The sequence below is a fragment of the Artibeus jamaicensis genome, unplaced genomic scaffold, assembly GCF_021234435.1.
Source record: "Artibeus jamaicensis isolate MK-2021 breed Jamaican fruit bat unplaced genomic scaffold, CSHL_Jam_final scaffold_1964, whole genome shotgun sequence".
Lineage (NCBI taxonomy): Eukaryota > Metazoa > Chordata > Mammalia > Chiroptera > Phyllostomidae > Artibeus > Artibeus jamaicensis.
Window position 1 is genome coordinate 892,704 of NW_026522030.1, and position 26,879 is coordinate 919,582.

The window sequence follows — 26,879 nt, forward strand, 5'->3', positions numbered from 1 at the left end:
GATAAAGGGAGCCAGCACGTGTGTGTGGCCCCTTGAAAAGTGGCCTGAAGTTGCCCTGTCACTGTGGGCTGGATTAGAATCCTAAGAACCCAGAGATGGAGGAAAGAACTCTTTCTAATCCCTTACACAACATGCCCTCTAATTGGATGCCCTATGTCTATTTGAATGCTTCCAAGGATGAGTGGCTCACCACTTCCAAGGAAGCCCGGCCTCTGCATCCCTGTTCTGGCCATGACAACGCCCTTCTTTAAGGAGGGCCAATATTCATCTCCTAGTAGTTTTCCAGCCAAGAGTTGAACATATTCCAAACTTTGATCTCCTGGGGGCCATCGCTAACTCCTCACTTCCATCCCCCACGACTTCTGCTAAATGGATTAGCCCTCCAGCCTTCGCACAATTAGTTTCTGGACCTGGCAAGCAGGGAGGGGGTGGGGTACAGCAAAGCCTTCCTGCAGTTTGAAAGAGTAATTAACTGCTTCCGTGCCAGTCCCGGAAAGTCAGTGAGCGGTGCGACAGGCTGCTTCTGCTGCGGTTGGCAATGTGCACGGAGCCACTGTGCCTGCTGTCATGGCTGCCTGGTGCCCGGAGCAGCACCCACGGGCTGCAGATGGGGAAGCTGAGGCTCAGAGGGTGTGTCTAGACTGGGAGCTCTGCCTGTAAGTGCGTTTGTTCGTTCATTCAGATGCTCCCTGAGCCCTTGTTCTGTGCTGGGCCCTGTGCTGGCCCTAGGAACCTACCGAGAACAAGACAGAGATTTTCTGCTGGATGCGTGTATTAAGAGGGAGCTGGAAAGATGCCTTGTTCATCCATGCATCTATCTGTGCTCATCCGTCCATCATCCCACAGAAAATGTGTATCGAATGCTTAGAATCAAGGGTCCCCAGAATTCAAGGATTCTCAGAATCCGGGCTCGGTGTCAGCTTTCAATCTCAGTTACTTATGCTGTGCAACATCCTCTCTTCCCGGGGCCACGGGGGACCTCGTGTCCCAGCCCCTGTGTTTCGTGGCAGCAAACTGCATCCCCCACCCTGGGGGTGAGCAGATGGTCCAGGCTAAGCCCATCGGTGCCTTCCAGGATGCTGGCCGTGGTGGGCGGTTCGGGGATGGCCCCGTGACCCACATCAGGCTAATCAGGACCAACGCAGCTCGATCCCAGGACTCAGTCTGAGATGTGAAGGAAGAGCACTGTCCCTGCCCCTGGACTTGGTGTGGAGGTGCTGGGAGCTGCCGGCAGTCACCCCAGAGAGCTGCAGAACGGGGACACTCCAGCAGAGCAGGAAGGGACCAGCGGCCCTGGGGACGTTGCTCCAGTCCTGAATCCACTTATGCCTGAAGCCAGACCCATCCATGACGTGAGCTGTGTTCAGTTTAAGCCAGTCTGGGTTGTGAGTGATTTCAACCAAAGAGGCCGCCCGATTCAGGCACAGTCCTCCGAGGAGCTGACCCTGCGCGGGCACCACAGTCCTCGGTTTCTGTCATCATGTCCACACCTCCCGCTGTCCCCTCAGCTCCTGGCTCTGACTCCCCACTCCCCAAGGTAAAGAACACCCTCCCTCAGCCCGCCTCGGGGCGTCAGGCTTCTCCACCAGGGCCAGTTCTTCCTGAGGACCCTCACGCAGCCCAGCTCCGTCCTCCGCTCTCAGCTCTGCCCCAGAACATGGAACAAGCCCCTCGTCACTGACAGACCCTCCCTTGGGCTGTGACCTGAGGACCCTGCTCACTGAAGATGCTTCCTGTGTTGAGAAATGGCCTCCTGTCCCCACACGTCCCTCTCTCTAGACGCCAGCCCCCCACCTCATCCCTCACAAAGTCTGTCTTCTAAATATTCCAGAGTCCCCCCTCTTCCCACCAAAGCAGTGTGGGTTAAGACCCCATCCCTCGTCTCCTGGCATCATGCCCAGTGGAGGCTCATCCTTTGGGGCTTAAGAACTCAGGAGGCCGTCCTTCCAGACTCTTGCTCGTGGTAGGAGGGCACGGTGGGAATACGTCCCGCTGCTGGGAGCAGGGTGGGGAGAGAGGGCTTGGAGTCCCACCGTGCAGGACACATATCCCTTCATCCTTGTTTTCAGTTCTTTTCTCTGCTGTGCCTGGTATTCGTAGGTCTTTGCTGTTCAAGTCCTCCAACAAGAAACAGATGGTCTTATGCCCACGGGCACAGCCAAATCCGCGTGTAAGACCCGGGAAGCAACCGCTCTGTGTCCAGATCCCCGACCACGCCGGATCCCGCCGAGACCCGGGCCTGTCCTCCTCGTCTCCTCTGCAGGCACTTTGGGTTTGGCCCCAAACTGACGCACCCGTGTTTTGCCGTGTATAATACGCACCCATGTTTTGGGCATATTATACATGGGATTATTATACCCACAGATATAATCATTATGCCCATGTATAATGCACACCCTTATTTTTCCTTCAAAAATGGGGGCAGAAATTCCTCATTATACATGGCAAAGTACGGCACTTCTCTGTGAGCACCCCATCTTCCAAAGATTTGTTGAAATCTTTTTTTCTGCTGGTGCTTCCTGACCCATCTCCTTGTTCCCTCAATGCCAGCTTGACAGGGTCTGTGGAGGGACAGTGGTACGTGCTGTGGCCAGCCCACCGTGTCCGAGTGGCTCGGGCCAGAGCTCAGGAGGGAGTGGTCCCCACCTTTCACTCTCCCTCCACCCTGCCCACCTGGCTCCTGTCCTCACCACTTCACTCCTATGCCCCTCGCCGGGTCCCCAGTGGCCAAACTCATCAGACTGTGTTTTTGTCCCAACGTGACTTGACATCTGGGGAGTGCCTGACACTGTCAAGCACACTTTCCTTCTCCTGTCTCCTGCCTTGGCTTCCAGGAGGGACACATGTCAAGAGAGACCCTTCCTGTGTTTCTCCAGACTTCTGGCCTCAGCCTCCGGGTCTAATTTGCTGGCGTCTCTTTCTTCCGCTTCCTCGAAATTATTCCTGTTTCCCAAGGGTCCGTTCTTCGTCCCCCCTGCTCCTCTCACCTTCTATGGTCCCCCTCAGCCAACTCATCCATCCCCATGGTTCTCCTCCAAACGCTGATCTCTGCCAAAAGGAGGCCTCCAGCCCTGGCCTCGCGCCTGGATCCCAGACCCCCGCCGCCAGCTGTCTCCTGGGTCTCTGCTGGGACGGCTTCCTGTCGAAAGCCAGACCCAGCTGCTCCCCCTCGGAGCCTGCCTCTCCTCCCGTGCCCCTGACTCAGGAAAGGCCACCACCGTCTGTCTAGTTGCCTGGAAACTTGGATGTCGTCTTTGACTGCTCCGTCTACTCAGTTGCTACACTCAACTGACCACCAGGGCCCATTCACTTTACCTCTTTAATAAACCCCCGTCTGTCCACCCGCTTCTCTCTTAGCGGGTCTCCCCGCCTTCCGTCCCAGCGCTGCCCTTCTCCTGTTAAACTGCAAATCTGATCGTGGCCTCAGATCGAGGTGTTTTCTAAAACACCGCTAATGGCTCCGCATCGTCTATGAATCAAGTGCAAATCACCCCTGAGGCTGGAGTTGCCTGGTTGAGCAAATAAAAATATAGGATGTCCAGTTAAATTTGAATTTCAGATCAACGATGATTTTTTAAATTTTTTTTTAGTGTAAGTATGTCCAGTGCCGTATTTGGCATTAGGATTTCCATGGTCTGGACCCTTCCCAACCCCCCGGCCTCATTTCTGGCCCTACAGGTGTTTCCCATCTGACAGTGACAGTGACAGTGAGGACGGAGGGAACGCCTCGCAGCACCTTGTTCCCAGGCTCTCCCTGCCTGCTGCTCCCTCCACCCCAAAGGCCAGGCTTCCTTCTCTCCCTGGGCAGCTTCTTCTCTGCTCTCGGCTCCCAGCACACAGGGCTTTGCTTCTCTGAGGAGACTCTCTGGGCTCCTCTCCTGGGTGACCAGGCCATGTTTCCCTGGGTGGCAGTGTCCCACCCTCTGATTGTCACATCAGTTTGCTCCTTGTCTCTCTCCCCTGCAGCCAAGGAGTCGCCAGCAACTCTGCGACTTTCCTGAGCCCACATCTGGCCCAGCCCCCCGTGGCCCCATCCAGCTGGACGCTTTCGAGGGCCCAGAGCCTTGGCCGAGGCCCCAGCTTTCTTCTTGCTGTCTTGGCCCCAGTCCCAGTCCGATGGTGCACACCCCCTTTGTGCCTATGTTCCCACAAAAAGTGGCCTCCGCCCCCAGCCCCCTGCCCAGGGCCAGATTACAAAATGCTGAGACAATGCAGGCTCCATGCCAAATTTCCAACAGGCCGGCTATTAAGTCTCCCCCAGCATCTGCTGGTACATCTGGGGGCAGAAGCTGGCAGCTGTGGCCACAGAGAACACGGTCCTCTCCCTGTGGGTGGGTCTGGGCCTTGGTGGGAGTAGAGGGGAGGGAGCTCAGACCTAAAGTTAGGACACCCGGGTTTGAATCCTGGCCCTGCACCTTTCTGGCTGCCTGGAGACTGGGGCAAATGAGCGCCCCCCACTTAAGCCTCAGGCCTGTTGTCTGTCAAATGGGAAGAAAACTGTTTACGTCACAGGATCCACCATCAAAGAAGCATGCCTAACACACACAAGGACACACACCAGCAAACAGGACATGTGGTCTGGGACTTTCCGCACGTCACAGTTCTTCATTTGCATAGGAAAAATTTCAAGGACATTTGCAATAAGAGCAAAGCAAGATTCATTCAGAGAAAAACAAAGCGCCCAGGGCACCCGTGCCACTGTAAAAGAAGCAAAAAGCACAGATCCAAGTGCATGCGGGCCAGCTTGTGTGTGAGTTGCACATGTGGTCAGTTCTTAGGGTTTTATATGATTCAAGGGCAGATAGTCTCCAACCTTTATGGTGCCAAATTATGACTCTGTCTCCTGGTTGGAAGGGAGAGGATCTTGTTCCTAATATGGTCCGTTCGGAAGGGTCACGGCGTTTGACCCCCTTGGCCCCTTCTACTCATGGTGTCAGTTTTTATTACAACGATAGTATAATGAGCTTTGAGGCCATTCTCTGGTCAGTTTTACCTCCATCTTGGATTGATCTGGGTCTGGGTGTTTTTTTAAATCCTATCCAAAGGCATTGTTTTCATTGCTTTTACAGAGAGAGAGAGAGAAGCGCCAATGTGAGAAACACTGTTTAGTTGCCTCTTGTACGTGCCCCGGGCACATGCCTTGATTAGGAATTGAACCGGTGACCTCTCACTGAGCCACACGAGTCTGGGCACCACTGGTCGTTGTCATCAGCCTCCCAAGGGTGGTTTAAACCACCTGCTCTTCGGTATCTTTGGTTAAGGAGGATAGACTGTTGTGAGTTAGTAGCTGGCTGTTCATTGCTCAGCCATTCTGGCCTTAACCACCTGTTTGTTCAGCCATCTGTCTCGCTTTCCTCGTTCTACTCGCCAGGAAATTTTCCCAGTTTCTTACTAACTTGCCTCAGCTCTGACCTCGGTTCGCCTTTCTGGGGGCTGGTGGGAGGAGGACCCAGGGACCAGAGGTCTCTAGCAGATGTACGTCTTCTCCCAGAATCACTCTGCAGGCCCAAGAAGCTCTATTTGGAGAATAGAGCTCTGGTGCCTTCTCCAAGGCTCCGGTGGGCGCAGTAGAGCTGGCCAGTCCAGCTAAAGGTGAGTATGGCTAAATAGGGAAGCGATAGAGGACAGAGCACGGGGCCAACAGCTGGAACAGCTGGGGCCTCCGGTCCCCTCACGCTGTCCCCTCCCCCCATCCCTGCTGGGCACCCTCAGACCCCAGCAGACCTGCCATTGCTTCGGACCAGGCTGTGCTGACCCACTTCCAGCCTAGGGGGCCAGGTCTCTGCGAGACATTCTAGGGGAACTTCTCGGCCCTCCTCAACACACAGATCACTGATTTCCTGGAACCATTAAGTGCCAAACTGAGATGCAAAGAAAAAAAGAATGAAAAAAATAAGGAACAGAGTATCCAAAACCTGTGGGACAATTACAAAAAGTGTAGCATGTGGAATGGGCATACCAGGAGAGAAAAAGAGAGGAAGGAGTAGAAGAAATTTTGTAAGTAATGATGACTGAGAATTTTCCAAAATTAATGACAGACCCTCTCTGCCTCCCCTCCAAACTACAACTGCCTCCAGGCAAGAGTCTGTCAGCTTGCAAATAGCAATAACCCAAATGTTCAGGATAACATCTACTAAGTGTTTGACACACATGCACACACACACACATACAGTTCTAGTTCTAACTCCAATACACAAAGAGTTTGGGCGTCATCATTTCCATATTCACAACAACAAAGAGCTAAACATCTCAGGCCCGTGTGGCTCACTGGGCTGGGCTGGGCGTCCTCCTGCAACCCGAGAGGTCACTGGTTTGATTCCAGGTCAGGGCACATGCCAGGGTTGTGGGTTCAGTCCGCATTCGGGGTGCATGCAAGGGGCAACCAATTGATGTTTCTTCCTCACATCAATGTTTTTCTCCCTCTCTTTCTCCCTTCCTTCCCTTCTCTCTGGAATCAATAAAAGAAAATAAAATTAAAGAAAAAGCTGAACAAATTGCAAACCTTAGCTCCTTCAGAGAACCGAAGTCATGGGGTAAACTTTACCCCCCAAACTGGAGAGGCAGGGAATAGAATCACAGCCTCCCAGGGAAGCAGAAACCCGGGAGCCTGAGCGGAGCCGGAGCCGGGAGCCGGAGCAGACCCGGAGCCGGGAGCCGGCAGGAACACTTCTCACAGTAACTGACAGGCTGCTGGAGGCTCAGTGTGGACGAGGTTGAGAGTCAAAAACGACTAGGAGCCTTTCCCCCACGGTAGTGGGTTTCTCTCAGGCAGCCTACCAGGTTCTCACTGTGAAAACTGGAGAGAAATCCCTTCCTGCTTCTGGCAGGGGAAAAAAAACCAAACCTTGTGGAAATATACCCAGATGCTGTCTGGAACAACCCAGGCCTACCCCCAAGGAAAACTGCCTACCAGAGTCTTATCTGATCTGGGCGAAGGGCAATTAGACAACTCCAGCCTCCTCCAGCCCTTCCTGTCCCACATGAGGGGGTGGGGAGGGAGCCAGGAAATGCTTCTGAAGATCACAGCCCAGGGACTCAGACCCACTACAGAAACAAAACAAAACAAACAAGGAACGATGGGGATTTCATCGTGTTTCTCTCCCTCTCTTTCTCCCTCCCTTCCCTTCCTCTAAGAAAATAAATAAATAAAACCTAAATAATAATAATAATAATAATAATAATAATAATAATAATAAGCCAAGGCATGTGTGGCTCAGCGGATTGAGCACCAGGCTGAGAACCAACAAGCTGCTGATTGGGTTCCCGGTCAGGGCACATGCCTGGGTTGCAGGCCAGGTCCCCGACTGGGGGTGTGTGAGAGGCAACCGGTTGATGTATCTCTCAACATTGATGTTTCTCTTTCTCCCTCCCTTCCCCTCTCTCTAAAAATAAATAAAATCTTTTGAATAAATAAATCCCATTGAAAAAAAAGGGTAATTAAAAAAAAAAAAGACCATCTAAGAACAGTAGGAACATTACATATGTGTCATGGTAATACCAGAAGGAGAAAAAGAAAAAGGCACAGAGGAAACTTGGGAAATAACAGTGGCTCAGAACTTTTCAAAATTAATGACAGACCCCAAACCACCGATCTAGGAAACTCGACGAACAACAAGCGTATAGATGCTGAAAAATCAACACCTGGGCATATCACATCCAAACTGCAGGACACCAGAGACAAAGAGAAAAATCTTGGAAGAAGCCAGTAATGAAAACGACCTGAACTACCGAGGAATCAGGGTAAGAATTACATCGGATTTCTTGCCGGAAAGCAGGCCCCGAGAAGACAGTGGGGCGAGAGGTTTTAAATGCTGAAAGACAGGAAGAGCACCAACCTAGGATGCCGCACACAGCAACCTTATGCTTCAGAAGTGAAAGAGGAATACTCTCTCACATGAACATGAACACGGAGAGAACGTGTGGCCAGTAGGCCTGCCTTGCAAGAAATGCTAACAAAAGTTCTTCAGAAAGAAGGCAAGTCGTATAAGCTGGAAACTTGAATCCATCTGAAGGAAGAACGTCAGGGAAGGTGTTTTGTGCTTTTTTGTTATTGCTGTTGTTTCAACATGGTCAATCAAGTGTGGCCACAAGAGGAGACGCGGGAGAGGGGAGGGAAACAAAGCCGATTACACTGCTAGTTCTGTGGGGCACAGGGCGCCACGTGGGAAAAACACCAGGGCGGTCAGGAGACGGAAGACAGGAGTGAAGGGAGGAAGCACGTAGGCCGCGGCCTTTCACGGGGTTTCTGTAGGAAGGAAAGTCCGGGCAGAGTAAACAGGCAGAGTAAACAGTGTAAGGTGGGTTAGTCTGAATGTTTCGGGAGCTTTGGGCTGGAGGGTGGGCCTGCAGCTGCTTAGCCCTGGCCCTGCTATGATTCAGGAGGAGGGATACTTATCTCCTGGTTTCCTGTGGTGGATGGGCCAGGTGAGGGGCTGAGCCTCTGGGTGGGTTAGTTTGCAAATGAAAGGCGTGCTCCTGGCTGAGCCCTTTGCTTTAAGATTGGCTGGCCCAGGGAGAGGAAGTCTCTCCTCATCAGGAAAAGGTTTTCATTTGTTTCTTTGTTTCTAAAATGGAAAGGGTGTGGGGGGATGGGTTAAGAGGTGAAGGGATTAAGAAGTATGAATAGGTAGTTACAGAATAGCCTTGGGGATATAAAGCACAGTACAGGAAATGGAGCAGCCAAAGAATTTATACACATGACCGTGGACATGAACAATGGTACGGGGATTGCCTGAGGGAGTGGGGGGGGGGCTGGGGGTGGAGAGGGACTGGGGGGAAAATCAGGACAATTGTAATGGCATAATCAATAAAATGTAATTTCAGGAAAATATATCATAACAACATACTAGGCAGAAACAATTTTTAATAAGTAAAAATTTAAAAGTAGAATAAAAACGGAAAATGTAAAAATGGGTCCAAACTATGCAGAAGGAATAAATGAAGATAAGATAATATCTTTTGTTTTTCTTGTTCTTAGTTGATGTCATAGATCACTGTCCAAACTAATAACAGGAGCCAGAGGTGTTGGGTAATTGTAGCGTGTGGCTAAATTAAAAGAATGAGAGCAGTGTTACATATGTTTGTGTTATATAAAGGGACAGGCGGGCATGATATCCTTCCTGATGGCTCTTATCGGAAAGTTCCTCAAGTGCATATTACTGGTGACATTGACTTTGCTCACTTGGGTCAGGCACCATCTGCCATGGTTCTCCTGCAGACAGCCACTGTTTATCTTTTGTAATTAATAATTGTCTTGTGGGGATGTACTTTAAGATGGTGCAAATACCCTGTTTCTCTTCCTTCGTCAGCCCACCAATTTTAGCATCTGTCGAATCCTCATACTAGCTGTTTGCCCAATGGTTAATTTCTATTTTCACTGTTCCTTCTACATCTGTCCATTGGAATTCTGTATGAGAAAAAAGATGTCCCTGGGTGTGAGGGCTGGGTGGAGGGGGACAAGGAGGAGAAAATCAGGGACATCTATAATAGTGTCAACAATTTAAAAACAAAAGAAAAGATGTCCCTTGTCCTTTATTTCTTTATTCGATCATTTAGTACCATAAACTTTTGAATGTGTATTTTATTCTATGAGTTGTAATACATTACCATCATTATTTATGTTGTTGCTCAAATTGCCCAAACTTGGAGTCCTTTTTTGCTTCCTATCCCCAGAAGATGTTCCAGGCTCATCTTGCATTCTCCCTGCACCTGTCCCAGAATCAACCATTTCTTCAAGGAGACTGGATTTCTTTTACTGGGAATAGTATTTAGAAACCAAAATCTGGGCACCAAGTGCCCTTATTGCTACTGGGGTGTGCTGTGTTTGAATGTTTGTGTCCCCCACGATTCCCAGGTTAAAATTCTAACCCCTCAAGGTGATGGTATCAGAAGGCGGGGCCTTTGGGAGGTGATTGGGTCATGAGGGTGGAGCCCTGTGAATGGGATTAGGGCCCTTCGGGAAGACACCGAGAGACCTCTACACCCCTTGCACCCTGTGAGGACATAGTGAGAAGGCTGTGTCCAGGAATGGGCTCTCACCACACATCAAATCTTGGACTGCCTTGATCTTGGACTTGGATCCTGACCTTGATTTTGGACTTCCCGGCCCTCACAGATGTGAGAAATAAGTTTTTGTTGTTTGTAAGCCACCTGGTCTACGTCATTCTGTTGTTGCAGCTCAGACCAACTAAGTGTGTCACTGCAACTAAGACAGTGTCACTGGTTCTAGCCCCTCCTGGCAGACAGAGTAAGGACAGATGCGTACTTGTGTACACACACACACACACACACACACACACACCCAGCACCAGAGAATTCATTGTAATCTTCCTCCTTTACTTATTTCCAACCTTTCTTCACTAGCATGAAACCTGACTCCACAATACACTTACTCAATTGCTCAACCATAGTATATGCAAAAAGTAGTTTCAGAATTGCTAACCCATACTCCTGTGAAAAACAGATTTAATCACTGGAATGCAATCTTTGTGTGCAGTTCTTTTTGTCTTTAGCCTTATAGCATTTTTTAAAAAATTATTGTTCAAGTACAGTTTTCTGTCTTTTACTCCCATCCCACCCCCCCCCCCAATTATAGCCTTTTTGTCTACACCTCACCAACGGAACTGTTTTCCAGAGTTGCTTAAATTAGTTCTTCGCTTCCTCATTGCCCTCAGTGTGGAGATGTTATTCATTCTCCATACTATTAGGGTCATCTGTTACTATCTGAAGAATGTTTGGGGGTCCCCTACATCCTGGCTGCTTCTATTTGCCCGGTTAGTTCTGGGGTATGTGAAACGTCACCATGGTTCTAAGGGCCAGAGCCACACACAAGGCAGACTCCGGCAATGTCACTGGCCCTTCCCCCTTCCCATCCCCTCTCCTCCCACCCCGTCCTCTCCTCCTGGCACATAACCAGTCCTGCTGGGTTCTGGCTTACTCTAACTCTGTTTCTTTTGCTCAGATGAGTAGATACGTGTGCATTTTATTATGTCCCTTTAAGAAATGCATTTATCTTGAGGACATCTTGTAGAAGTTTCTATAAGGCAAATTCCAAGCATGAGATTTCTGGTGTGTGCGGTGTTTGTTCCTTAGGTCAGGCAAACAAACAGTTTCCGCGCAGTAGAGTCGGTGCTCGGTAAGGAGCTGAGGAGTGGGTACATTCGTGGCTTGAGACTGACTCCCTGTGTGACTCGGGGACAGTGCCTTTGTCAGGTGTTCCACCTCAGTGGGCAAGGGAGGGTCTTTCAGCTCTGACCTGAGCGCATCCCAGGACGGAAGTGTCTGTTTGGCCTTTCTCCTCCGTGCTGTCTAACTCGCCATTCCATCCCCACGAGCAAGAACAAGAAGCTGTAACAGAGATAATAATGCCCACAACTCTTTCTTGAGCACCTGCCATGTGCACCATCTCATTTAGTCCGTACCAGACCCACTCATGGAGGCAACTCCCATTATTCCTATTAAATCGACAAGGAATTAGAAGTCCGGGAGGTTCAGTGACTTGCCCAAGGCAGCAAAGTTCTTCATCGGAAAGCAAGACTTGAACACACATCTGTGTGACCTTTGAGTCCATTTGGCAGAACTTCCTCCCTGTCCCCGTGGTGTGTTCCTGTACGCCTGCTTCTCACTGGGCTGTGCCTAGCATTTCCTATTCCCAGTGAATATAAATAGCTGTTCTGCGCTCATGGAAATCAAAGCCTTTCTCCCTCAGGACTCCTTTCTTGGCTCTGGAGTGTGCGCTCACTCTGCAGAGGGCCAGCAGGATGCCGAGAGGCCTGGACCTGTGTAAGCATGGAACCGTTTTTTCCTGTAATATTCAGGGACAATGTGACTCAAAGGGATCTTTCTCCTTGGGGGGTAATTACATTTTTCTAGGGAGCTTGAAGCCTGGAAATCGTCCGTGGGTGAGAAGGGTGACCGTGACTGTCCCCGGAAGAGTCGACAGGCGAGGGCATCGGGACCTTTGCTCCTGCAGCTGAGTTGAGAGGCAAGCAGACGTTCCTTCCCCTTTCTTACTGGGCTGGGCTCAGACTCGGAGGTTGGGCCTCAGCTGCCTTTCCTCTGGCTCAAGAGGCAAGTGATAAAGAAGGTCTCCTTCGTGCCGACGTTAGAAAACCTCTGCCGCTCTGCCAGGTGGTTAAGGGAAATACACCGATGGTCCCAGAGAGAAGAGGATCTGTCAAAACACCTTTTTGGTGCTACATGCTGCCCAGGGCTGCCACTTGCATGCTCTGTGTAGGGACAGTACAGGGACAGTGCAGGGAACATTGTTGCCCCACTGGGGTCTGTGCAAGCAATTACTGCTTTGTTCCGCTGAAAATAAGGAAAATGGAGGATTTCAAGTCATGGTGTACCTTCACGTTCTTGTGATGCCAGCATCTTTCAGCTCTCTTAATGACAGTTATTGCCAAAAAAATTCTTTTCTCTTTAAATAGGAGAGAAATATCTCAATAGATATGTTCAGAAGATTCCGGGTTAAGTAAAACGTCACAGATTCCTTTGCTGCTGGACTTGTCAGAGCCTCGAACTTACAAAAGACTGTAAATCTAAGAAAGAGAAACGGGGGCAGCGTTTTTCAAACTGTTTCACTACCAAATTTTTCTTCTCTCTTTTCAACAATGAGTGTTTCAGGGAGCACCCTGGGAAGCTCTGGTGCGAGACTGGTTTTCCCCCAAAAGTCAGCTTTCCCCAAGGACTCATGGAAAGCATCGTGGTTTCCCTCCTGCCCCTCTGCCCTTGAGTGAGACTCCCGAGAGGAGAAGTGTCCTGGGTCTCCTCAGTCTTCCCCCCAGCTCATCCTGAGACTGCTGGGACCCTGGGGCAACCGGGCTCACCAGTCCACGGGCCGTGGAGTGAATCATGATATTTGTTGAAGTCCTAGGATGTGTGGTTGCTGAGCTGGTCCAGTCTGTGTGGCTCAGATGCCTCCGTCTCCCCTGTCGCTCTCAGCCTGAATGGGACCATCATTTTGAACATCAACATATTCGGCCAGTCTAGTCACTGTTAGTTATGGGCCCTGGGACCGGGTCCCTGCCTTATGTCCCTATCTACTAGCTGGGAAATCATTGTAAAGGGTGTGACCCCTACCCTACAACCTCCTTCCATTTTTGCTCAGCCTTTGGCATTAAACAGAAGTGAATTCTCGTTTCAACTCTGCCACTCCCTGTGCAAATCTGAAGGAGTTGTCACATCCCTTTTGTGGCTAAGTAAGTCCACATTTATGGAAGTCACATGGTAGGTCTGAGCTAGTCTTCTTCGGTTGAGTGATTGCTGCTTACTGGTTGTGTGTCCTTGTGCAGTGGACTTCTTGACCCTGAACTTCAGTTTTCTAATCCCTAAAGGAAGAAGAATTATGCACATCTCAGAGAGTCATTGGGAGACTGAAAAAGATAATGCACGAAAAATGTTCTTTGGAAGCTATGAAGCCCTGTGTAGTCATGGTATCCATGGTAACAGCAATGAGTTAGGAAATGTTAAGTTGCTGCACCAGCTACCAGGAACTCATCCTAAACCCCTGAGGATTTCTGTGTACTTGGCAGTAATTCCTACAGATTGACAACCCTTCATCCCACAGATATTTTGGGCTGCCATCTCTGCCAGATTCCAAGCTTAGGCTGGGGACCCCTACCAAGAACTGGGAAGGGTATGGGATTTTGCCCTGCTTGTGAGCTACCTGGGACGCTGGCGGAACCACAAGACTCCTGGGTCAGAGACAGAAGACTTTATTACTCATGGCGAGAGACACATTCGTTCCGATCCCTTTGTCCCTCAGTCCCACAGGGTGTAGGCTTATCCGACTCACATTTTAAAAGAACATACAGGGTACCCAGTTGATTAAATTTGAATTCCCACTCAACAATGAATACTTTCTTCAGTATGTCTTGAATATCTCAAATATCTCATGGGACATATTTATATTTTTTAAGTATTCATCGTTTAACTGGGTGAACTACATTTTAATAGGCAGCTGTACACAGGGGTGACATGGAAGGGTCTGGCTGGGTGGTTTACATGCAGGGGTTGCAATGCAGGAGCTGAGTCCTGAGCTGGGAGAACCCCAAACTTTTGTCACGGGAGGTAAGCGCGCCTGCCCTTCAGAGGCGGAGCTCAGGGACGTTTGCAGTAAAAACTGGCCTCTCAAAGCTCCTTCCTGCCCTCTCTGACCACTCTACCCTCCTCTGGCCTGCTGACCACTGGACACTGGCAGGCAGTTCCTGGTGGGACCCCAGGTTCTGCAAAACTGGACCTGGCTTCCCATTTCTTGGGCAGAGTCGGTTCGCCTCGTCAGGGCCCCGGGATGTCTCCTCTACTTGTAAAGCCCTTTCTCACCCTCAGTCATAACCACTTCACGTTGCACCACACACAGCCCGTTCTGCTTTCCAGTTCTGGGCGCACCGTTATCAGCCAGTCTTACCCCCTTGCCCAATCTCATGGCTTCCTCGCAACCTAGTGGTGAGGGGCACAGAGAGGCTGGTGCCTCGGAGAGAGGAGCACAGGAGAGGAGGGGACACCGGGCTGCTCCTACCTAACCTTGCTGGGTCCGTGCTGCATATAGACTCCTGCCAGATCAACTGGCCACCACACGGCCTCCTCCGCTGTAGGGAACCCCAGCCCCTCCTCAGTGCCCGTCCTAACACCCACCCACCCTGTCGGCCGAACCGAGCACACCTCCTGGGATGTGCACGCCAGTGAGGTCTGAGCTCTGAGGCTTGGTCAAGCATCTGCCTGCTTCACCAGACTGAGGGCTTCCTGAAGATGTGACCCCATCTTGGCACCGTTCTGCCAATAAAATTTCTCCAATGAACCATGAAAAAAAGAAGAAGTCCTTGAAGAGAGCATCTAGAACAAAAGGCAGTCCGTGGCTCTGCTTGCAAGATTTGAAAGACCTGCCTAGGCCAGGTAGCTCAGTTGGTTAGAGCGTCACCCTGAAATGCCAAGGTCGCGGGTTCGATCCCCAGTCAGGGCATGTAGAAGACTCAACCAATGAGTACATGGATAAATGGGACAACAAATTAAAATTTCTCTCTCTCCCTTCCTCTCTCTCTCTCTCAAATCAATTAAAAAATTTTCTTTGAAGAAGAAAGACCCATGGAGAAATGTCTCCCAGAAATACCCCACTAAAGAGGTGTGGGGAAGGGGAGATGGTTGTGGGTCCCACCCGTGTTTCTTTCCTCCCCTCCCCCCCCAATTCCAGTCGGCTGCCTCCTTTCCAGAGGCACTTTCCAGGGGTTACAGGGTACTTCGGGTGTAGTTCTGTCCGAATAAGAGATGAATGAGAACACATACCTCTCCTTCCCAGTTTATTCAGCAGATGTGCGTCGGTGCCTACAACGGCCCAGGCCCCAGGTGGGCAGTGGGGTGTGGCAGTGGAGGAGACTGCCCTGGTCCTTGTCCTCACAGAGCTTCCGTCCGCTGGAGGCCTGGGCCGCAGCCACACGGTCCAGTGCTGGCTCTCCACGTGTCTCCGCTTCCCGGCCGCCGCGGCTCCAGCTGCAGCCACTGCCAGGCGATGCCTCCACCCCACCCCTTCCTCCCTGACATCCCGCCTTTCCTGGGAAAATCTCAGCCCCACCTGCCCCGACCAAGAATCTTTCTCAGAATGATGTTCCCTTTCTTCACACTTCTGCTCACGGAAGTTTCAGGCTCACGCTGAGCTCCAGTGACCACCCTTTACATCAGAAGGACAAGGAGAGACCCGGAATCAGAGGCTCACCTTGCCCAGGTCATAGGCCAGGCTCGGCCCTTTACAGCTGAGTGGCCCTGAAAAAATCCCTCCGCCTCTGTGAACTTCGCTCTCCCATGTGCCCAGAGGGATCGCGGAGAGAATTCAATCAGATAATTTAGGGAAAGGCCCCCCCCCCCCCGCCCTCACCCCCGCACAGAGTAAATGTTCAGTCATTAAGTCACAACGGGGACAATTATGACAAATTGCTTTCAGTTCTGTTTCTGTTGATTTCCCACAACAGCCCGATCTGGCGAGTATTACACCCCCAATTTACAGATGCAGAAACTGGGGCTCAGAGGTGCAAAGCGACCTGCCCCAGCAGTGCTCGTACGGGAGGGAGTGGGCACCCAAACCCTGGGTGGCTTGACTCCAGAGCCTGTGACCTTCCAGTGACATGGAGCCTCCGGAGCCACAGTCACCGAGAAGCTGGCCGTGGCTTCTGGGAGACAAGGCGCCATGAACCCAGGACGTGCTGGTTTTCGGCACTAAGCTTCTTGGTCCGGAGCTCTAATGGGCTCCCCGGACACCTTTTCTTGCTCTTCCCCACCTCCAGCCTGGGGAGAAACGGTCCGTCTGCGAGGTGGGTGGTCTCGGGGACCTTTGCCCGTCTGGCTGTCCTGGCAGTGCTGTGCACCCCCTCGCCACGATCCTCCCTCAGCTGGTCTTGTTGAGCTGTCACAGAACGCTGACAGCTCCTTTCCTTGTGTCCTGCTCTGCCACCCCCTCTCCCTGCCCGCTCCTTGCTCCGGCTCCCCCAGAGCTGAATCACTAGGCCTCGTGCTTGCCTGGGGTCATTTTGCTCAGGAGGCCAGGTCTCCAAGTTTCCAGAGAGGCCCGAGATGCCAAGGGTCACTGAGAGCCACAGCTTGGGGAAGAAATGGACAGAGGAGCGGGTGTTTGGCTTGGGTCACTGGATACAACCTGCCTCTGATCTAGGGGTCACTGAGGACAAACAGCCTTCTCTTGTTTCAGTTCTGGTGACAAACGTGGACTCTTCCACCTCAGGCAGCAGATCCTACCCCATCTCTATTCTTCGAGGTTGGTTCAGACCAGCTGTAGCCCCTCTCTACTCAATGGACCGGAGGTTCTGCATCACACTCTTGGGCTGTCAGGGGGCTCTGGGGACGCTGCCAGATGTCGTCACTGCCTTCCATGCTGTGAGCCTCGCTGCTGCACGCTTGGGTGCTGCTCCTTGGCGTCTGTCCATTGCAGCTGCCTTGCGTTGCCCAGTTTCTGGTTGAGGTCAGCAGTGCCTTCCAAAGGGGGCGCTCAGCTGTCAACTTCATCCCTACTGTGCCGACCTCAGCCGCTGGTGTGAGGCCTCAGAGCCTCAGTGCCCAAGCCCCGCAAGGCCTCAGGGGCAGCAAGAGGCGGTCCAGGCTTCCGAGCTCTTTGGCGCCCTGCCCCACAGCTGCCTTCCCGGCCCCAGGAGCCACCCAGAGGCTGGGTGCTTTCCTTGACACTGTTTAGAATCCGTAATGCACTTCCTGCCCCTTTCTCTGTTGTGGGGCCCCAGGACCTATCGGGAGGGCAGGAACTTGGAAATGCGCTGGCTGGTACCCTCTCCTTGGTAGGGAAGGTGCTCAGACCTCCCCGAGGGTGGGAATGCCTTTCATTCCTCCCTGAGCCAAATAATCTCCCTCCTGTAACAAACGTGAGGGGATTATTCTTCCCCAGCGTTGAGGGAAAAAATCCAGGTATGCTCTCTCTGCACTAGCTCTTCATCCTAATGACGGCATCTGTGGTTCCCCGCCAATAGGTGGGTGTGGGGTTCATGAATCCATTTGAGAGGGAGAGACAAGCTCTCCCCTAACAATCATCAGCAGCATCGTTGGAACAGCTGTCACTGGCTCAGACACACACCACGCACCACAGAGGCAACCTTCACGTCAGACGGCACCGCCCTTCTTGGACGTCTGCTAAAATGTGTGGCCAGCGGCCTCCACCCCCAGCTCTCCACCCCGATTTCATAGCTCCCAGAAGTCTAAAGCCTTTCGTGGTTTATTGTTTTGTGGAAGCTAAACTTCTTTAACAGTTAGACCCAGAATGTAGGGACCCAACACAAAAGAGGTTTATTTTTCTCTCATGATAAGATCTAGGAGTTTCCAGGGTCGTGTGGGTGGTGGCGGGTCTGGCTGGTGTTGGATGTGCCATCGTCCATGCCTGGCTCCCAAGGCCGACCCCCCGAGAAGTGAGGGGCAGGGGCTGGTGCGGGAGGCTTCCTGGGCCAGGCCTGGAAAAGGCCCTCATCACTCCCACGCACCTTCCACTGGCTCGGGCTGCATCACTGGCCGCACCTACCTGCCGGGGAGGCCGGGGATGTAGCCGTGAGCTCAAGGAAGGGAGAGAGGGGATGGATCTCCATGTATACCCTGTGGTCTCTGCCAAACCAAACTTTCTCAAATCCTTAACTTGTTCTTCTCCATGTGGGGTCAGTTTCCTATTGCCTTGACTCAGACAGGAAACTTGGCTCTCCATGAGTTGTGCGAGCACACTCAAAGTCGTTTCAAGGACTCTGGAACAGGCAGATGTTGCTGATGATTTGGGGATAGAGAGGGGACAGGCGGTGTCACGAACAACTTCTGAAGAACAGCGTCAGTGTATCGTTCCAAAAGTCTCCTTTGGGGCCCCCCCCCCCCCATGGCTTGCCTACAAGCTTGGCTGGTCCCCCTCCCTGGTGCTGGCTCTCCTCCTCCTTCCTGGCTCTTCCGCCTGCCTGCCTTCCCCTCCCCCATCTCTTACTCTCCCAACGCCATGTGTTACAATGAAGAGGTGCCCAGCTTACCAAGGTGTTTTTCCCAAACAAAGACAGTGCCTAGCTGTTAAGATAAGCGGGCCAGCTGTTCAGACAAGTTTCTTTGTCCATGTTCTCAGTGGCACGAGAGGTAGTCATCCTCCCCTCACTTTACCTGGAGAAAACTGACACCAAGAGAAGGTGAGAACTTGCTCCGTGTAACAGCTGGTGAGTAACAGAGTCTTGGCAGCAGAGACAGAGAGGCAGCTCGCCCCAAGTCAGCGCTGAGCCGCGCCACTCTTCCTGGCCCAGGTGGTCTCCTCACTTGGGGGCAGAGTCCTGGAACCCTGGGTCCTGACCCAGCTCTGCTCCTGATCGCTCTGTGACCTTGGAGACATCCCCTCACAGGGCTGAGCTGGCAGATGGGGTTGGGTTGAGCAGTTCCTGGCAACGCTGATGTTCAGGGAGTTGGGGCTCTACCTCCATCTGCTCTGCTGGTGCTGCTTTAGCCACCTCTGCAGGACGGGGTGCAGAGAAGCCAATCCACACCACGCAAGCCTCCGTGAATCTGCTTTGACGCCCAGTCTGCAGAGCACGATGACTTTTTCCTGCCACTCCTCACCTCACATCTCCTCCAACCACAGTTCAAGTGCAACCAGCAACCACAGATCTATAATAGCCCTGCAATTGCTTTCCAAATAACTAAGAAGTAAAATTTCCTGAAGAAGGAAGAAATTGCATCACAAAGCCAATCCAAAAGCTCCTTTCTTGCTCTGGTCTTAGAGGTAGCACAGGTTCAGTGTTTCAGGATAGCCCCTCCCTGGCTTCCCAGAGCTTCTCCCACTTTGTAACAGCCAGAGCACTTTCTCCTCAGGGGACCAAATGGACCCAGTGTGCCTGGGTGTGGAGAGCAGGACCAAGAAAATGGCATTGGTCTGATCAAGATAGCACAAAGTATATAAAACAAAATGGAGTCACTCATGTCAACCAAGATAAGCTGCCAGTCAGCCATGACACTTTGGTTCAAGAAGAAAACTACCTAAGTTATGCTAGACATGCCTGGCAAGGAAACACACACTTACATACCTGCACATGTGACCAATATAGCTGTGTGTGCAAAGCAGGACCACATATAGATAGGCTCCTGGGGAAATTCCCCACTTGCCGTCAGGGGTGCCTAGACACTTATCAAGAGACCCAGAAGTGTGGAGTGCACCACTCTCAAGGGTAGAACCGAGGCAGGCTCCAGACCACTGCTCAGACAGCTGGGGTCCACACACCCGAGTGCTGCTCCACTCCTGCCGATCTCCCTCGGCATCGGCTGCTGGAGGCTCTGCCCTGCTGGACTGAGGACTCCACCTACCCTCTGCCCACCTGGCTCTGGAGATCCTTCATTTCAAGATGCTGGTGGCTTCTTTCCTCACTGTGCTGTCTCCTGGACCTGCAGACTGAGACTTCCTAGCTCACGTTTGTTACTTCCCATCGATTGCTCTGTGTGTGTGTGTGTGTGTGTGTGATATTTCTCTTAGACTGTTAGAGTGTGAGGGGGATACTAATGTATGTTGATGTTCTACTTTGAGCGAACCTGCATTCCATAAAAGCTGAGTAGGCAGCACAGTTACCTCGTGTGTGGCCCGGCCCTTGGTGCCAGGTTGCTCTGTAGGCAGCTAGCCAAGTGGTTGCCCAGCTGAAAGACCATATCGCGAACACACGCTCGAGACACTGGGACTATCTGATTTTAAAACTGAAAATCTGGCATTCTGCACTGATGGGAGTGGCTCAGTTGTTTGGGAGTCGTCCCGCAAAGTGAAAGGTTGCCTGTTCAATTCCGGGCCACGACACATGCCTGGGTTGCAGGTTTGGTCCCCAGTCAGGGCTCCATTGATGTTTTCCTCCCTCTCTCCCTCCTTTCCTCTCTCTCTGGAAATAAATAAAGAAAATCTTTAAAAGAAAAAAAGCAAATAAAAAAAGAAAACCCACCATTCCAAGAACCCCCTCAGTCTTAGGCAAACCAGGGTGCTTGGTCACTCCACTCTCATGCTTTTTGTATTGTCTACTCCAAGATTCACCTGGTGATCAAGAATTTGGACTCTGGGGTCGGTTGGACCAAGTCCTGCCTCTGCCTTTATGGGCTGTGCAACCTTGGGTCAGGTGACATCGGCTCCCCAGTCTTACTTTCCTTCCGCTGTAAAATGGGGGACGGTAAACCACTTGCTTCAAAGCGTTGGCGTGGAGACTGAGATCGTGTTTAGTGGTGTCTAGTCTCTCGGGTCCCAGAGATGACTCGGCTCAGGCCTCTCATGGAGGATGGAGACCACGTTGGCTCTCCGAAAGGGGAGGTCAGTTCTGAGTGTCCTTGGAGCACAAGGAAGGGCAGATTAAGTCTCCACGACGACAGGAGACCCTTGAGGGGTGGTGAGCCATTTGGGCGGGGCCCTAATCGTAGAGTTGGAGTTATTCGGGAGGGGAATGGAGAAGAACACCGCCAGTGAAGGAAGTGGGCTGGGGAAGTGTGTGTCTGGTCAAGTGGAGCTGAGCCGGAGCTACGTTTTCTGGAATTTCCTCTGGGGTAAAACTGACCGAAAGAGCATCCTGAATGAGGTTTGGACAGGAGAAGTGAAGGCATGGTGATTAGACAATCACTATACCATACACCTGAAATCAATACAACCTTTAAAAATGTGAAGAACTTTTCAAGTTCAATGTGAAATTAAAAAATAACAAGTAGAAAGAGGTCCACTCTCTTTAATGTACAGAAACATACGGGTAGAAACAAAAGCAAAGTAAACAGTATCACGTATGTGTACACCACCGTGTAGTTCTTCATCAACTGTACTATTCAAGCAACAGAAAGTAGGTGGCCGTTGAGGGGCTGGGAAAGAGAGAAAGCAAACCAACAGAAAGGACCCCTTCCCACGGTGTCTGCGCTGTGCCGTGTGGACCTGCGCCCCAGAGACGGCTCCCTTCACTCCTCCCCTGCGCAGGGGCCCAGCCGTACGGAAAGCTGAACCCGCTCAAAGCCTGAGGGAGACCAGGAGTGATGGGTCGGAATGGTGCGTCGTCCTACGATTCAAACTGTGGTGCTGCTACCAGCTGTACTGTTTAGGGACAGCAAACAAGGCTTTCTCTTGAAGTTGAACCAGAAACAACTTCTTATGTTCCTTCGGGACTGTGACTTGTGCGGGAACACACGGACACTGAGGAGGCTCAAAATCTGGTCCCCGCCCGTTACCAGGGCAGCCCTTGATGACCCAGTCATGCAGGACTGCACCCTGAAGGCCTACCATCTCCGTCCTTAAGCCTTTTAGCCCTTCAACTTCACCTTCTCCCGGGTTAAGTTCACCACCAGAGAGTCTGAAGAAAGCTGTTCCCAGGAGCAGCAGTAGCACAGGGGGGAGCTGGTGCTCATGAACGACCAGAACGCCCTCCGCAGTGCTCCTCCTTCCAATTTTACCCAGTCCCTCCCTCCTGCATTGAAATCTGGCTGCAACAGAGCTACCCTTCTCACAGAGGGGTTCTTTGGTACCAAAAGTATTGTTGGTGAGAGGGTACAGGTCGGTTGTGCGCTCCAAGGTGAGGGGCTTGGTCTGCTGGATGCACTCGGTGCCCAACTGGTTGATGCCCGGGGCAGGCCACGCCGTCTGCCAAAACATGTCTAAATAATCCATTTTAACCTCAATAATAAAGACCTCAATTTTGATAATGCAATTTTCTGTATCACCCATAGATAATAAACATTTAAAAATTAAAAAAGAACTAGAAGTGGACACAGCCTTTTGTTTCTGCTCAATCAGACACTGCACAGCTCAGGCACGTGGGCCACCGTCTACAGCCTCTTCCTGGTGGTGGTGGGCCTGGACCTTCTGCAGCTCCTGCCAGATCTTCTCCTTTGTTTCTTTGACTCGTGAGTCAACTTCTTCAAGAAGGCCTTCTGCTTCTCCTGCAGGCCAACCACAGGATGGAGAAGCTGGAGGCTCGGACACAAAGAGAGACCCGTGTGAGTTCCGTGTTGTTCCCACGGGGTCCAGCTTGCCTTGCTCTTCCCAACTCCTGACCATATTTTATTTCTCTATGGCCTGCCTGCTGGCCTCAGAGCTGACTCGGAATGCGGAGGCCACAGCTGTGCATCAATTATTTATGCAGCTGTTAAGCTCCTATAATTGCACACAGTCAGATCCCTGAATATATCTGGATTTTCTGTAATGCCTAGTGGTTCTGCTTCTCCAAATGAGCCCTGACTGATGCACGGAGTCTTATACGACCCAGGGGGTGGAGGGTGGGGGAGAGCGATAGAAAAGGAGAAAAGAGGTGGGTGGTGGCCCAGGACCTGAGAGTCATAAATGTCTCACGAAGGGGCTTGCAATTTGTGCTGCCTTGAATGAGGAGCCGTTGAAGGTCTTTGCGCAGGGAAGCAACCTGGACAGAGCAGAGCCCAGATGTTCTTGTCCTCTCTAACATTCTTGATTCTTTTGAGTCTATGTTTAGTGTGAGCCCTGGCCAGGATCCTGGGAAAGAAAGAGAGGTCAGACGTGGATCTTGCCCCTCAGGGGCTCGCAGACACTTGTGAGTTAAGTCTCTTACATGTCAAGGAACCCCAAGAGAGAAAGTGTTTAGAACGCTAGAAGAGAGAGCTGGCAAAAGTATATTTCCTCAGCTAGAGTATGACTTGCTTTACATTTTTAAAAAATTTTAGAATAGTTCCAGATTTATATTTGATTTTTTGAAAGATTATATTTATCTTTTTTTTTTAGAGAGAGGAGAAGAAGGAGGGAGGGAGGGAGAGAAACATTGATGTGCCAGAGAAACATCGATCAGTTGCCTCCCACGCGCCCCCAACCAGGCACCTGGCCCACAACCCAGGCATGCGCCCCGCCCGGAAATCAAACCGTCTACCTTTCTGTTTGCAGGACAGCGCCCAGCCCACTGAGCTACACCAGTCTGGGCTCCGGTAAACTTTCTTAAACCACATTTCTCCCAGACTTCCTTCTTCAGGGCTGAGCAGACAGCAGTTGCTTTTCGGATTGACTTGAAAATGCTAAGTCCTCTTAACCAGAAGGAGATGAAAAACTTAGGGGCTTATACTAAACAGAGGTTTCAAAATTGTCTTTTCTTCTCTTGTCTTCATTTACCTAAAAGTATGGGGGGATATGGTTATTAGCAGAGATGGGACGAGGAGGCCTTTATCCCCAAGTCCTGGACATCCTGGCTGGTCAGAGTGGGATTCAGAAACCTTTGGACACATGCCGAGTTAGGCAACACCCCCCACCCCCCACCCCCCAGTCTCATGCTGTCAGGAGAAGGTTGAGGAGCTACCTGGGAGGGAGACATGTGTCCACAGTCAAGTTCAGACTTGTACAGGGATGTGTGGCCGGGTTGGGTGGAGAAGGAGGGAGGGACGGGCTGGCAAGGCACTCAAGTGTTTGTCCAGAGGGCAGAGTCTACGTGGCAGAGCAGACTCAACCGCAAGACCAGGGAGGGGGCCCTAGAGTTTAGCGGTTGCTGTTGGACACTGTCCTCACCCCAGTGGTCCTCGTGGGACCTGCCTCAGTAAACTGGAGGGCCCTGTAAGGGCCCTTGGCTCTGCTGTGGGGGTGGGGGGTCGGAGACAGCAGGCAACCACAGAGGAGGAGCCTCCGCTGTAGCAGCAGCGGGACCGCGAGGCAGCGCTGTGAGGTCTCGCAGCGCAGGGGGCCATGCTGCAGGCCGAACCTGACAGGCCGGATGTCAGGGCCTCAGAGAGGCACAGGGACGGCTGTGTCAGACGTGGCCTGCTCAGCTAGGAGCAATGCTGCCACGGGCTTCCGTCACTTTCTACCTCCAGCCCAGTGTCCTTCCCCTTCCCTGGGCTACAATCAAAGCATCAGCGGGACTGCGTTGCTTTCCGGAGGCCCCACAGGGACACCCTGTCTCCCAGCCTTCTGCAGTTCCCGAGGCTGCAGCGTCTCTCGGCTTGTGGTCTCTTCCCGCCCTCAACACCCGTGACAAGGGGCCAAGTCCTGGCATTGCATCACCCTGCCTCTGCTTCCTTCTTGGACGCGGCTTCCGCCTCTGCCTTCCACTTTTAAAGGGTCTTGTCTTGTGCTCACTTAGTTGATCCGGAATTTCTACAATTTTTGAAAGGCCAGCTGGTTAACCGCTTCCCTGTCCACTGCCCCAGCAATTTTCAACCTTTTTTATCCCATGGCACACACAAACTAACTACTAAAATTCTGCATCACACCAAGAAAATATTTTTGTCAATTTGACAAAAAAATATAACTTTGATTGATTTATAAAAAATAATAGTAGTAATTGCCTACCCTCTTTGCCCCAAAATAACTTAACAAAACAAAACGAAACAGGTGCCTATACTTGTATATAGGAATTTCTGGTACCAAGAATTAACCAATCAGACACAATCTTATTATGTGATACGACCAATAAGATGCAACTCTATTATATGGACCTATACTCATAGTTCAAGATGGTATTCATACCGGGCAGCTGTTGTTGTGTTGAATGTTGTCATTTTTTCATTTGACAGTTTAAGGGAAAAGAGGTCAGTGGCCTGACTAAATAGTAAGGTATTGCGTGTTTTAAAAATTCTTGCGGCACAGGCATTGAAACCCCCCCCACTGCCCCGATATTCTGTTTGCCGTGTAAACGGAACACACTTGCAGGTTCTGGGGTTCGGTTGTGGATGCTGTTCAGGGCCAGTGTTCCGCTTCCACACCTTGATGCGCAGTAGATTCTCTGCAGACAGGGGCGGAATCACTGTCTGTGGCTCAAGAGTCTGCACATGACCCTTGGGCACTGAGAAGGCGAGTGCTCCATCAACCCAAGTCATGCCAAAGGGTCTTCTTCCCTTCAGCTTCCGCAGCCATGTCCTCCTCCTGTTCAGAAAAACCAGAAGCCGGGGAGCAGGGCTGGGGCAGCCCTCACGGCTGGTGGATTAGACTCCAGGTCAAAGCACGTGTATATGTTTGTATGTGGGAGGTGAGAGGTGGGGAGGCAGGCGGGTGCCCAGCAGGAGAACCGCAGCTTCTCGAGTGGGTCCTCCTGCTTCCCAGAGACGTGCCTTTCTGTTCTGAAGATCTGTGCCACCCTGGTCACCTTCGGGCTGATGATAAGACCCCTGTGGGTCATTGGCACAGTTTGTAGTGGCAACAGTTATTTCTAGGTGTCTTTTTTTTAATTATTTCTTTTTAGAGAGAAAGGAAGGGAGGAGAGAGAGAAACATGTGCGAGAGCTACATGGATTGGTTGCCTCTCTCAACCTCCAACTGAGGGCCTGGCCCACAGCCCAGGCATATGCCCTGACTGGGATCCAACCGGTGACCTTTGGGTTTGCAGGCCAGCACTCAATCCACTGAGCTACACCAGCCAGGACTAGGTGTGTCTCTTTGAGATCCTAAAATATCTGCACACTGAGTCACTTAGGAATGGTGAGCAGAGCGTGTAGGGGGCCTGCTGGAGCCTGCAGAGGCAGCTCGGGGGGAGGGGATGTCTCAACAAGGTGGAGAGGAGTCATTTTGTCATGACAAGAATTGGAAGGTGACTCCACTGACCTGGAATGAGGAGGGCCCTGTCTGAAGCCCACAGGCCTCTACTGCTCTCGAGGTAATGGCGCACGTTCATGGTCTCAGTTCAGGTTTACTGGCGTCATTGGGAGAGTCAACCTTGCTATCAGGCTTCCCATTCTGCCAGTGAGGAAGCGGGGGCTCTGAGAGGTCCAGCTACCTGTTCGAAGGCTCCCAGGTCACCCAGGATGGGTGTGGCATCGGAACTCAGGTGGTCGGCCTCCAGATCTCCTGCCCTGTCCGTGGCTGCTGCAGGCGCTGTGGCTCACCTGGCTGGGAAGGGGTCCTGTGGTGCTGCCCAGCTGGGGCCTGGGGGTGCAACGGGGGGGGGGGACAAACAGGGGCTCCCGCTGCGGGGCCAGAGCCTCGGTGTTTCCTCCCACAGTGTTGGAGCCCAGTTTTAGTTGAGCTCTTTCAAACTCACCCTCCTGGTTCCCACAAAGGGAGCAGTTAACTGAGTGGGTGGGAACTGCTCACAGGCTGCCAGGGGCCCTAGTGGCCCTCACTGAAGTGAAAAGGGAACCGACCAATCATACAAACCCACAGGCACTTCCTGACTTGGGGAAGGGAAAATAAACTCAGGGCGACCAGGCTCCCTGCACACAAAGGTGCCTAGAAGTACACACCCTCACAGTGCACACACGTGCACACACGTGCACACACCTTCATAGCATACCCTCACAACACATGTGTGTGCACACATGCAGGCACACATCCTCACAGCGTAAATGCACGTACACATGATGCACACATATACCCTCATCACAAACATGCATTCACGCTACGTGCATGCACATGCCCTCACAGCACACATGAGAGCCATGCTCACGTATCACCCTTGCAGGCAAGCTCACAGCCTGCAGCCT

General features: G+C 51.8%; 1 pseudogene; it reads right to left on the reverse strand.

The window, feature by feature from the left end:
- Window positions 1-21,257: 21,257 nt before the first annotated feature.
- On the reverse strand, window positions 21,258-22,434 carry LOC119046912 (cleavage and polyadenylation specificity factor subunit 5-like; annotated as a pseudogene).
- Window positions 22,435-26,879: the final 4,445 nt, after the last annotated feature.